The following is a 12,985-nucleotide window of genomic DNA, read 5'->3' as shown; positions in this document are numbered from 1 at the left end:
AAATCAAGTTAGTGGGGCATCTGGTGGGGTAAGGCTACCCATACAATGAGCACTGCTTTAACTAGGTACCAGAAACACCTGCCAAGGCAAAGTGATGACCCCCTACATGACAAATTCCCATCCCACCTATCTATCTTAGGACCCCTCATCTCCATTCAAGAACAGTGTGTTGCGGATAACAAGCACACGATGCACACTACATATTCAAAGCTATCCCAGTACTGATGGACACACCACAACCTACTAGCCTGCCAAAGAGAAAGAGAGAGAGAGAGTGTGTCTGTACATAACACATAACAGTATCTCACAAAAGTGAGTTGTGGGGATATTTATGGGATGATAATAGTAAACAGTCGAGAATTGCCCACTATTTCAATTCTCTAGATCTCAAAGATCGTTATCATATAAGTGAAATGTATTCCATATAAATAAAATCACAATTTGTTATAAAAATAGATACAATTTATTGTGACAATTTAAATAATAATAATAATATGTAACATGCGTGATAATAATCAATGAATATTTAGTATAACATGGTATGCAATACAATGGCAATACACATTCCAATGGTTAACACAGCAATTGTCAAGACAAGATTTATGAGGAGTTTCACAGAGAAAGAAAGTCTTTCACACAGCACAGCGAAAGACCATAAAACTTTGGCTAACAGTTAACTAATAACCCTTTCAATGCTGGCTAGATCTTTCTAGGCATAATTTTAATTAAAATAACATTTAAACCCGCTCATTAATCATTTCCTGGAACCATCCAATAAGAGTAATCTACCATATTCTATAAGCCGAATTTTAATTTGCCTAAAAAGATATCTTATCTTATTTTAGAGCAAATCAATACACCTGGATAAAAACAACGGTATGCTAACATGTGATAATATCACACTAATATATATAATTATTGTTAATTCCACCTGCAGAATGGAATATTTAGAACTATATATTCTTTAGTTAACTAAGATTTCTAAATATCGAAATCTGACCGTGATTTATCCAGTCATATATCATTCTATTAGAAAAAAAATAATTAATTTAGATTAATTGAATAAAACCAGCATAATTACCAGTTAAGTAGATGTTCTCATCAGATGTTCTCAGGTAGCTAAGTGTCAAGGAATGTTTCTTGAGTTGTGTCCAAGAGAGTTTGAATGTTAGTTAGTCCCAGAGTGAATATCTGTCATGGATCTCTGCATGTCCGAATCTGGAAGCCCAATTTTCTCTTTCAACTCCGACTGACTCTTCTCTGACTCACTTGCTTTCTCTCTGACTCCTTGTTCACTCCCTTCCTCACTTAGCCTGTGATCCTGGTTTTTAAAGGGCCAGACTTTCTGTTCGTCATTACTTGATAAGCCAATAGGAAATTGAAGGTGTGTTTAACCTGCAGATTGCAGTTTAGGTATTTGGTCCATAGAGGGTAGTATCGCCTCACTAAACCTTCCTATCCAGGAAACAGTTAACTTTTCCTGATGACAATTTTGACGTAATTTGGCTTATCTATATGGCTGCCATAATTTAAGTTTACTTGTCAGTTCAAAGCATTTGCCTCAGTCTTTGTGTCGGCAATTTCTGTCGTAATTTCTAAAATGACAGTTTAAACTTAATTTCAACTTTTGCTTTACCATGGGGCCTTGTGAAATTTAGAAAGTAAAATTAATTTACTGAGTCTTATCTTTTCACGGGTGTCAGGCTTTCTTGTGTGAAGCTAACATTAAGAAGAGTATTCCATCTCCCTTCTCTGTTAGACTCATTGTATCACTTGGTTTGTTTATATAATACATTCCTTAGCTCCGGCTAAGTGGTTAGTGTTACAGAAAGGATAGAAATTTCGTGTCTTTGTTAGCTTGAAGATAGCAAAATGGAGTCTGCTCTGTTCTGAGTGACTCAGGCAATATACACTTTTAATTTCTATCATAGCACAAAATGTCTGCCGATATAAATATCCTGACATAACCCCCCCTTAGTGCATATCATAGCCAAGATTAATTTAGTCTATGAATAAGCACTATAGAAGTTACAAGACATATTGCGCATTCACATCATTTCTAACATAGGCCTGTGCGTGGAATGAACATTTCTGTATATTTTTGTACCTGTAAGAGTTTTGAACTTTACACTTGGTACAATCAACCATAATATCATTATTATCATAGTAAATTGTTTTCATTTGAAAAAATTTTTGGGAGTTACATATGGTATGGCCAATAAAAAGCAAATCTCCATACGTTCCAAGTCAATTAAGAGAGGTATAGCGCTCCCCATCTCAAAGGCCAGATTTAATTGCATAGGCTCAATTGTTTCTCCATCCACATTGGCAAGCATCACATGAACAATATCCTTGGATACAAAATACAGAAGAATGCGTCCCCCTGCCAATTCAATCATTCCAGTTTGCACTTCGTCAAGAAAAGCAAGTGTGTGGAACAATATTGGGTCATGCAGAAATAGAAGTTCACGCTTAAATAAGTCATGACTTTGGTGCAACTCAGTGGATTTGGCAATTAACTCCGAATGCTAATTTGTTGTAACAACTGTGTCTTCCACATCAGTTAACACGTTCTGTAGAAGTGTTCTTTGCTGTTTTATCACCTGATGAATATCGTTAATGTGTTGCTTTAGCGCATAGATTTCCATATCCAGCTTTTGGACAGTAATAGAGTTGGCTGCAGACATTCCAGTTGGGACAACTACACCGACAGTGGCACAAACTAATGCAACAATTATAGCGGTGAGGAACCTTTTGGGTCGGTTGCTAATCGAAATAGAACTGAATACAAATGGTTTCCGGGCTTGCTCCAAGATGTTTCGCACACGGTCCTGTGCTCTTTGGAGGTGCATCTGGTACCAAGTCTGTAACTCAGGAAGCTGCATCGATGAAATGTCCTCTTCTCTGTCAAGATGAACCCTGGTGTCTCTTGAATCAGGATGCCGGAGGATGGTCCCATCTCTGCGATCGGGTCGGTCCGTAGCTCTTGGCACAGGAGCAGTACGATCCATAAACACGCCACATCCTTCTTGGACATCTTTCGACAGTCACAGATCAGGAACTCGTTTCAGACTTATCTACTAATGATTCAAGGTTTGTTAAGCATACAAACTTATAAAAGTGTGACATCACTTGGCCTAGGACAACATATTATTACGATTCATCAACATATGTATTCTCTCTAATTCTATTTTTATAATTTCATCCCTCACTACATTTATTACTGACTCCTCAGCAATATGCCTATAGCAGTTAAACAAGATAGTAACCTGCTTAGGAAATGTAGTTATTGGATGGCAAGGAAATGGTTAATGACATGAACGTACATGAGATCATGGCACATCACAACAGTTCACATCATACGATACCACGTGAATCAAGCATTCATCCAGGTTAGTCGTTCACCCTTCTGCATCCGAATCCACACCTATAATCCTTAATTGAGATTTAGGATGACAAGCACGCAACTGGTTAATGTGAACCCACTTTTCAATAAAATCACCATCCTTAGGAATTTTTATCTTGTACGCTACTGGGGAAATTTTGTCAAGATGACATATGGCCCTTTCCAAAAAGGTAAAAATGTATTTTCCTTGACTTGATTTCGCGCAAAGTTATACAGATAGACTTGATCTGTTATCTCATATTCCTTTTTCGTGGTTTTTAAATCGTAATAGGTCTTAACCCCTGTCGCTGCTTTTTCTAGATTCTTTTGGGCAAAAGCAAACGCATGCTGTAAATGCTTGTGCAAATCTTCGATATACTGATGCGTAGTGGCAGCATTGATCAAATTATGATCCGAAGTACGATATAGTAAATGCTGTGGTAAAACCATCTTTCTTCCTGTTATCAATTCAAAACGTGACAATTTGGTAGCAGTGCTAGGTGTAGCTCTAATCACCATTAAAACTAGGGGCAATTTAATGTCCCAGTCTTTACCAGCAACCTTAACATACTTCTTCAGAATATTAACGATAGACTGGTTATATCGCTCTACCCCCCCGCTAGACGCAGCGCGGTATGCAATATGTAGCTTTCGTTTAACACCTAGAATTTTCCACATCTTAGCCATTACTTCGCTGGTAAAATGACTACCTCTGTCTGACTCAATTCTTTGAGGCAGACCGAACCTGGAAAAGACATGGTTAATCAACAAAGTGGCGCACACGGTACTCGTGTTCTCTTTACAAGGCAAACACTCTATCCACTTTGTGTACATACATGTAACGGTTAACATGTATTTGTTACCTCTTGAAGATCTTGTTACAGGACCTATAAAGTCAATTTGAATATCAGACCAGGGTAATGACACCCCCCTCTTCTGAAGTGGTGCACGATGGGTTGGACCATGGGGTTGATATTGCGGACAAATCAAGCATTCCTGACAGTATGTCTTAACATCTCTTAACATGTGTGGCCAATATGCATAATCACGCAATATCTCATATGTGATCTTATCACCACGATGCCCAGATGTAGGTGCATCATGTGCGTGTTGGAGCCTTAACCCTCGGTATACAGTTGGGACTACCCATTGTTGAATACCATGTTTAGAAGTTCTGACCAGCAATCAATCCATGATACAAAATTGGACTTTATATCTCATCAAGATTTGTAAATCTTCATTATCTTTGCAATCCTCATCTGTGATGGGATTAGCAGTAGGGTCTTCTATATGTTTATAGAATATGCCTATGACGGGATCGTTCTTCTGACTGGTAATCAGGTCCTCACTAGGAGCTTCTTGACTCCATTGCACAACATTTAAGTTGGCATTATCTCTAACCTGTCATCTAGTTATGGCTTCAACATGAATTGAACCAATAAGATCATCAATGTTTAGGGTTTCACCATTGATGTCTGCTTGTTTCGCCAGTGAATTGTCTAAGTCATTACCATCCTTGTCAATACCTTCTATTTTAGAATGGCCTTTGGTTTTCTTCCAATATATGGTTAAACCATGTTCCTTAACCAACTCATCGATTTTACAAAGCAATTCCCCATGTTTAACAGGTTTGTTATTGCTTTTCAGCATTTGGTTACGTTTCCAGCTAGGCAGATATTCGACGAAACTGTTGCGAACATAGTTGGAATCAGTTATGATAACAAATTATTTGATACCATATTCTATTGCCATTTGGATGGTCTTATATACTGCACAGAGTTCGGCTATCTGACTGCTTTTGGGACCAATATTGTATCCTATAGATACATTGGGATAATCACCTGTCCAGGCGATTCCGATACCTGCAACTAACTTCCGTTCAGCACCAGCGACTTGGTGATATGAACAACCATCAATGTATACCCATGGTAGTGGTCGACAGTATTCCTCGTCATAAACTTTATAAGGGAATAAACAAAAAAAGAAAAAAATGCCATTCTACCTGTGTATGATTTACAGAGAAGATTATAGGCTTAAAAAGTAACTTTTAATAAATAAATCTAAAATAAAAATATATTAAAGAAAAATCATATGAACAACAGGAGTGGGTGGAGACTATACAGTGAGTAAAACTCTGACTACTTATACAAGCTGTAAAAGTGTATACATAACACTAATGCTGAAGCAATACTGTTTTGCTACAATATAACATCAGTGTATTCTCAATTAATAGAAGTGATACTATATTATATATCACTAATAGCTGTAACAAGAGGGGGGAGATAAGACGACTGCTAAACCAGTGCTGTCAATAGTTAAAAGATTTATGGATAAGTAAATCCCTACATGATAGTACAACTAACGACATGGGTTAGCTCCACATACAATAATTGATAATGTTCTATGGTGCTTAACCTCAGAAAGATCCAAGATAATGGTTCAGCTAAGACAGATTTCTGACAGACGGCGATTAGCCAGTTAAATATCACAAAAGCTGCCCAGATCATAGCAGCCTATTGATAATAAATAAAGGTTGCTGTCAAGCAGTAAAGTGTAAAATAAGGGGTTGCTGACCTGGCTCCGTTTTTTCTGCAAGATACCTAGCAGTATATTCTAGTGTAACAACGGCTGCCTGCACTGAGTTATCTTATGCTTTACCACAGTGGAGCACAAAGTAGTAGCTCACCTGTGAAGGACTGCTGACAGGCAGCAGTTAACCGGTTAAAAGCCACACAAGTTGCCTAAGTGCCAGCTGCATCTAAATAATAGGTCAAAGTATAAAGAGAGGGTTTGCAAACAGTTTTGAACAGGTTGCCTAGGTAGTAGAAAATATACAGACAGTGACAGAGGAAGGCGTATAGAATAAAGATTCCTGAGTCTTGTGCCTTCGAGGGCACCCCTTAATAAAATGCCCCTTAAACACGGGCTCTGGACACATACTGACACATTATTGGTGTCGGCACCTAACTCTCTGCTTAGCAATTGCTAAATTACCGACATCAAGTTCTTTCATGTCCAGCATCTCAGGAGTGCATATTGGAGACTCTTAACACTAATTTTATGTGCTCTGTACATACTTTATTTCTCATTCTTTTTCCTTTATTATGTTCATGGGGGGAGATTGATAAGACCAGGCATTTTATTAAGGGGTGCCCTCGAAGGCACAAGACTCAGGAATCTTTATTCTATACGCCTTCCTCTGTCACTGTCTGTATATTTTCTACTACCTAGGCAACCTGTTCAAAACTGTTTGCAAACCCTCTCTTCATACTTTGACCTATTATTTAGATGCTACTTTGTGCTCCACTGTGGTAAAGCATAAGATAACTCAGTGCAGGCAGCCGTTGTTACACTAGAACAGTGATGGCGAACCTTTTTGAGCCCGAGTGCCCAAACCGCAATAAATGCCAACTTTTTTTTCCTCAAAGTGCCAACACTGCAATTAAACCTGAATACTGAGGTTTAAGTTTAGAAAAAACAACTTGTACAGTTGTCCGAACTAATTAACAACTTTTGTTTTAAAAGAAGAACACAACAGAGAGTTCAATGATACAGATTTTAAATAATGATACAAATAGATAAAATTCAGCTTATATTTATTAGTATCTCCAACAAATGCAATACATACACACAGACTGCAGAACACATTCTCACAGTCTGCTAAATACATACACACACCGTCCGCTAAATACATACACACACACCCTCCACTAAATACACACTCCCCATCAGCTAAATACATAAACACACAGTCCGCTAAATACACACACACACAGTCCGCTGAGTACACATACAGACAGACTGCTGAATACACACACATACTGCATTGAGGGGTGCAGTGTGTGTGTGTAAGGGTGTGGAGGGCTGTGTGTGTGTGGGGTGCAGTGTGTGGGGGGTGTGCTCATTGTGTGTGGGGTGTGCTGTGTGTGTGTGGGCGGGTAGGGGTGCTGTGGGTGGTAGGGGTGGTAAGGGGTGCTGTGGGTGGTAGGGGTGGTAAGGGGTGATGTGGGGGTAAGGGGTGGTAAGGGGTGCTGTGGGGGTAAGGGGTGGTAAGGGGTGCTGTGGGGGTAAGGGGTGGTAGGGGTGCTGTGGGGGTAAGGGGTGCTGTAGGGGTAAGGGGTGGTAAGGGGTGCTGTGGGGGTAAGGGGTGCTGTGGGGGTAATGGGTGGTAAGGGGTGCTGTGGGGGTAAGGGGTGCTGTGGGGGTAATGGGTGGTAAGGGGTGCTGTGGGGGTAAGGGGTGCTGTGGGGGTAAGGGGTGGTAAGGGGTGCTGTGGGGGTAAGGGGTGATGTGGGGGTAAGGGGTGCTGTGGGGGTAAGGGGTGGTAAGGGGTGCTATAGGGGTAAGGGGTGCTGTGGGGGTAAGGGGTGCTGTGGGGGTAATGGGTGGTAAGGGGTGCTGTGGGGGTAAGGGTGCTGTGGGGGTAAGGGTGCTGTGGGGGTAAGGGGTGCTGTGGGGGTAAGGGGTGGTAAGGGGTGCTGTGGGGGTAAGGGGTGGTAGGGGTGCTGTGGGGGTAAGGGGTGCTGTAGGGGTAAGGGGTGGTAAGGGGTGCTGTGGGGGTAAGGGGTGCTGTGGGGGTAATGGGTGGTAAGGGGTGCTGTGGGGGTAAGGGGTGATGTGGGGGTAAGGGGTGATGTGGGGGTAAGGGGTGATGTGGGGGTAAGGGGTGCTGTGGGGGTAAGGGGTGGTAAGGGGTGCTGTGGGGGTAAGGGGTGCTGTGGGGGTAATGGGTGGTAAGGGGTGCTGTAGGGGTAAGGGGTGCTGTGGGGGTAAGGGGTGCTGTGGGGGTAATGGGTGGTAAGGGGTGCTGTGGGGGTAAGGGTGCTGTGGGGGTAAGGGGTGCTGTGGGGGTAAGGGGTGGTAAGGGGTGCTGTGGGGGTAAGGGGTGGTAAGGGGTGCTGTGGGGGTAAGGGGTGCTGTGGGGGTAATGGGTGGTAAGGGGTGCTGTGGGTGGTAAGGGGTGCTGTGGGGGTAATGGGTGGTAAGGGGTGCTGTGGGGGTAATGGGTGGTAAGGGGTGCTGTGGGGGTAAGGGTGCTGTGGGGGTAAGGGGTGGTAAGGGGTGCTGTGGGGGTAAGGGGTGCTGTGGGGGTAAGGGGTGCTGTGGGGGTAAGGGGTGCTGTGGGGGTAATGGGTGGTAAGGGGTGCTGTGGGTGGTAAGGGGTGCTGTGGGGGTAATGGGTGGTAAGGGGTGCTGTGGGGGTAATGGGTGGTAAGGGGTGCTGTGGGGGTAATGGGTGGTAAGGGGTGCTGTGGGGGTAAGGGGTGGTAAGGGGTGCTGTGGGGGTAAGGGGTGGTAAGGGGTGCTGTGGGGTAATGGGTGGTAAGGGGTGCTGTGGGACTAATGGGTGGTAAGGGGTGCTGTGGGGGTAAGGGGTGGTAAGGGGTGCTGTGGGGGTAAGGGGTGGTAAGGGGTGCTGTGGGGGTAAGGGGTGGTAAGGGGTGCTGTGGGGGTAATGGGTGGTAAGGGGTGCTGCGGGGGTAATGGGTGGTAAGGGGTGCTGCGGGGGTAAGGGGTGGTAAGGGGTGCTGTGGGGGTAATGGGTGGTAAGGGGTGCTGTGGGGGTAAGGGGTGGTAAGGGGTGCTGTGGGGGTAAGGGGTGCTGTGGGTGGTAGGGGTAAAAATACATAAAAAACAAAAACAAAAGAAAATATATATCAATGCTGTATCCCCCCCCTCCCTTCCTCTTACCTTTGGTGAAGGGGGGGCGGGGAGGGGGGGGGCCACAGCGATCCCTGGTGGTCCGGTGGTAAGTTTGTTTGTGGCAGCTAGCTAGCAGCTCTTCTGTCCTCCCGCGCGATGCTGTGTGGAGCGTTGCCATGGTAACGCGCGGCAACGCTCCACACAGCATCGCGCGGGAGGACAGGGGAGCTGCTTGCTAGAGCCCTCCCCCTGCCTCCCGACCCGGAAGCAGAGTAGGCACCTGCCGTTTCGGGCAGGCAGGTGCCTACTCTGCAGACAGCCAGCGGCCCCCTCTCTCCCGGCGACCTATGGCCGCGTGCCAGCAGAGCGGGCCCGGCGTGCCACCTGTGGCACGCGTGCCATAGGTTCGCCATCACTGCACTAGAATATACTGCTAGGTATCTTGCAGAAAAAACGGAGCCAGGTCAGCAACCCCTTATTTTACACTTTACTGCTTGACAGCAACCTTTATTTATTATCAATACGCTGCTATGATCTAGGCAGCTTTTGTGATATTTAACTGGCTAATCGCCGTCTGTCAGAAATCTGTCTTAGCTGAACCATTATCTTGGATCTTTCTGAGGTTAAGCACCATAGAACATTATCAATTATTGTATGTGGAGCTAACCCATGTCGTTAATTGTACTATCGTGTAGGGATTTACTTATCCATAAATCTTTTAACTATTGACAGCACTGGTTTAGCAGTCGTCTTATCTCCCCCCTCTTGTTACAGCTATTAGTGATATATAATATAGTATCACTTCTATTACTTGGGAATACACTGATGTTATATTGTAGCAAAACAGTATTGCTTCAGCATTAGTGTTATGTATACACTTTTACAGCTTGTATAAGTAGCCAGAGTTTCACTCACTGTATAGTCTCCACCCACTCCTGTTGTTCATATGATTTTTCTTTAATATATTTTTATTTTAGATTTATTTATTAAAAGTTACTTTTTAAGCCTATAATCTTCTCAGTAAATCATACACAGGTAGAATGGCATTTTTTTTCTTTTTTTTCTTTATTCTCTATGATATTCACCATTTAGGGGTTACCCCCCTTTTTTGTGCCCTCTACCTTGTGATATCTAAATTTTGGCCCTAGGTTAATTCTTTTCATTTTCTTCGTATAATAAACTTTATAAGGGGATAGCAATTGCTCTTCTAGGAAGTCATCTCCGGTGTCATTATCATCCAGAGATGGAGCAGTACAGTCGTGTAATTCTGCTAAACCTTGGGCAACTGGGCTTCTCTTATTGTGTTTATAACGGACTTCTAACGGCCATCCCTGTAAGGATAGAGTCCATGCAGTAATTCGACTGTTAGAAAGATTACAGTCTTTAATTCTTTCACTCTGCAGATACTGTAGAGGTTGGTGAGCTGTTTCTACAATTATTTTCTCACCTTGGTTATAGCTACGAAAATTTTGTAGTGCCCAGACAGTCGACAATAACGCCTTCTCACACGTGTTGAATTTAACTTCAACAGGTGACAAAGTCTTGCTAGCATATGCAATAACTTTGTTTAAACTGTCCTGCTTCTGATACAGAACAGCACTTATGCTTAAATCGGTATATCCTGTCTTCAGATAGAAGGGTTTACCCCCCTTCTGGGTATACTAAACAGGGTGCTTGAGTGAGCTTCCTCCTCAGTTCACTTACCGCTTGTTCCTGAGGCTCCCCCCCAGTTCCAGGTAGTTTCCTTTTTAAGCAGGTGTAAGAGTGGTTTAGTTATTTCTGCATAGTTATCTATAAACTTACGGGAGTAGTTAGTCATACCAAGGAACGATCTTAATTCCCTGATTTTTGAAGGTGTTTTAGCCTTAATTACAGCTTCAACCTTCTTCCTCTGGGGATTTAATCCTTCAGAGGTTACCTCATGTCCGAGGAAGTTGACATGGGTGCAACACCATTGCGCCTTTTGTAAAGACAGTTTAATCCCTGCCTCTCCTAACTGAGTGAGAACATGTCTAATCTCTATGATATGCTTATCAAAGGAAGTGCTCTTCATCAAGACATTGTCGACGTATGATAACGTTCCTCTCTCGAGTGCGTCAGGCATAGCTTTATGCATGAACACAGCGAATTCATGACCAGAGTTTATGTAACCGAAGGGCATATGGGTCCAGGTATACTGCTGCTTTCCAAATGTGAAGGCCAATTTGTATTGGTCTTCATCATGGACTGGTACAGTCCAATATCCCTGCGCACAGTCAATGGCAGTGAATATTGTGGATCCCTGCATTTGTACCAAACATTGGTCTATGTATGGCACTGGTTAACCAGACATATAGACGCGTTTATTTAGCTGTCAGCGCATAAACGCCATTGTCCATGAGGTTTCAGAATCCCCAAGAGTGGATTATTATACGAACTGTGCACCGGACGTATAATGCTCCTTTCCTTTAAATTCTGAATGATGTCTTGTAGACCATCATATGACGCTAATGGGAGTCTATATTGTTTGATAAATACAGGTGGTAAATTTGGATCAGTTTGTATTCTGGCTACGTGGAGGTTAGTTAACCCACAGTCGTAGGAATCTTTGGCAAAAATATCTTGGAATTCCATTAGGATTTCCTTTAGCTGCTGTCGCTCAGCATCGTTGGAGCAACCGTCAGCTAAAGATATTTGCTCTTCTAGCCTTTCCTGAAATCCTGGAAAGATTTCAGGCTGGCCTATCTCATAAGCTTCTTCAAGCCTAGAAGTTAGGTCAGTTCGGTGTTGACTTACCTTTTCTCTTTGGTCGTGATACTCTTGTGATTCCTGCTCATTGAGCGGATGATCGAAGGTGATTGATGCTTCTTCAATTTTACACAAGCCTTCTTCGACATTGAAGGGATATACAGATAGGATAGTGAATAATCCTTCTGGGGAGGAATGGAATATTTGATCGACAATTTCGTCCTCAGTTAAGTATTCTTCAGGGATGAGGCCTATAATTTGGTTTTGGAAACCAAATGTATAGTATTCAGCATCCAATGCTAGACCTAATAATGGAAAATTACTAATTGGGCACAATTTGGTCATTTCCACATAGGTGTGTACTCACTTTTGTTGCCTACAGTTTAGACATTAATGGCTGTGTGTTGAGTTATTTTTAGGGGACATCAAATTTACACTGTTATACAGGCTGTACACTTACTACTTTACATTGTAGCAGAGTGTCATTTCTTCAGTGCTGACACATGAAAAGATACAATAAAATATTTACAAAAATGTAAGGGGTGTACTCTGTCAGGATATTTATATCGGCAGACATTTTGTGCTATGATAGAAATTAAAAGTGTGTATTGCCTGAGTCACTCAGAACAGAGCAGACTCCATTTTGCTATCTTCAAGCTAACAAAGACACGAAATTTCTATCCTTTCTGTAACACTAACCACTTAGCCGGAGTTAAGGAATGTATTATATAAACAAACCAAGTGATACAATGAGTCTAACAGAGAAGGGAGATGGAATACTCTTCTTAATGTTAGCTTCACACAAGAAAGCCTGACACCCGTGAAAAGATAAGACTCAGTAAATTAATTTTACTTTCTAAATTTCACAAGGCCCCATGGTAAAGCAAAAGTTGAAATTAAGTTTAAACTGTCATTTTAGAAATTACGACAGAAATTGCCGACACAAAGACTGAGGCAAGGGGGCGGGGCCGGACCGCCGAGCTGAGCGGTCGCAGGACAGCTCAGCTCCTGCCAAAAATGACCTGCTAAGCCTTAAAAGTGTACCTTTGGAGTGGACAAATGACCACCAACTGCGACCCTCACTATCCACGGGCTACCGGAGCTGAGGTGAGGCTTGCTCCAGTGTGTTAGTCCCTCAGATGTGGGGTCCCTGTGGCATCAGGCGAGACCTTACATGGCGGTGAGTGGAGTGGACGGCCGCCACTCCACTATCCTGCCCATCGGAGCCCG

This window comes from Pelobates fuscus, chromosome 5, assembly GCF_036172605.1.
Source record: "Pelobates fuscus isolate aPelFus1 chromosome 5, aPelFus1.pri, whole genome shotgun sequence".
NCBI classification, from domain to species: Eukaryota; Metazoa; Chordata; class Amphibia; order Anura; family Pelobatidae; genus Pelobates; species Pelobates fuscus.
Note: the sequence above shows the minus strand (reverse complement) of the source record.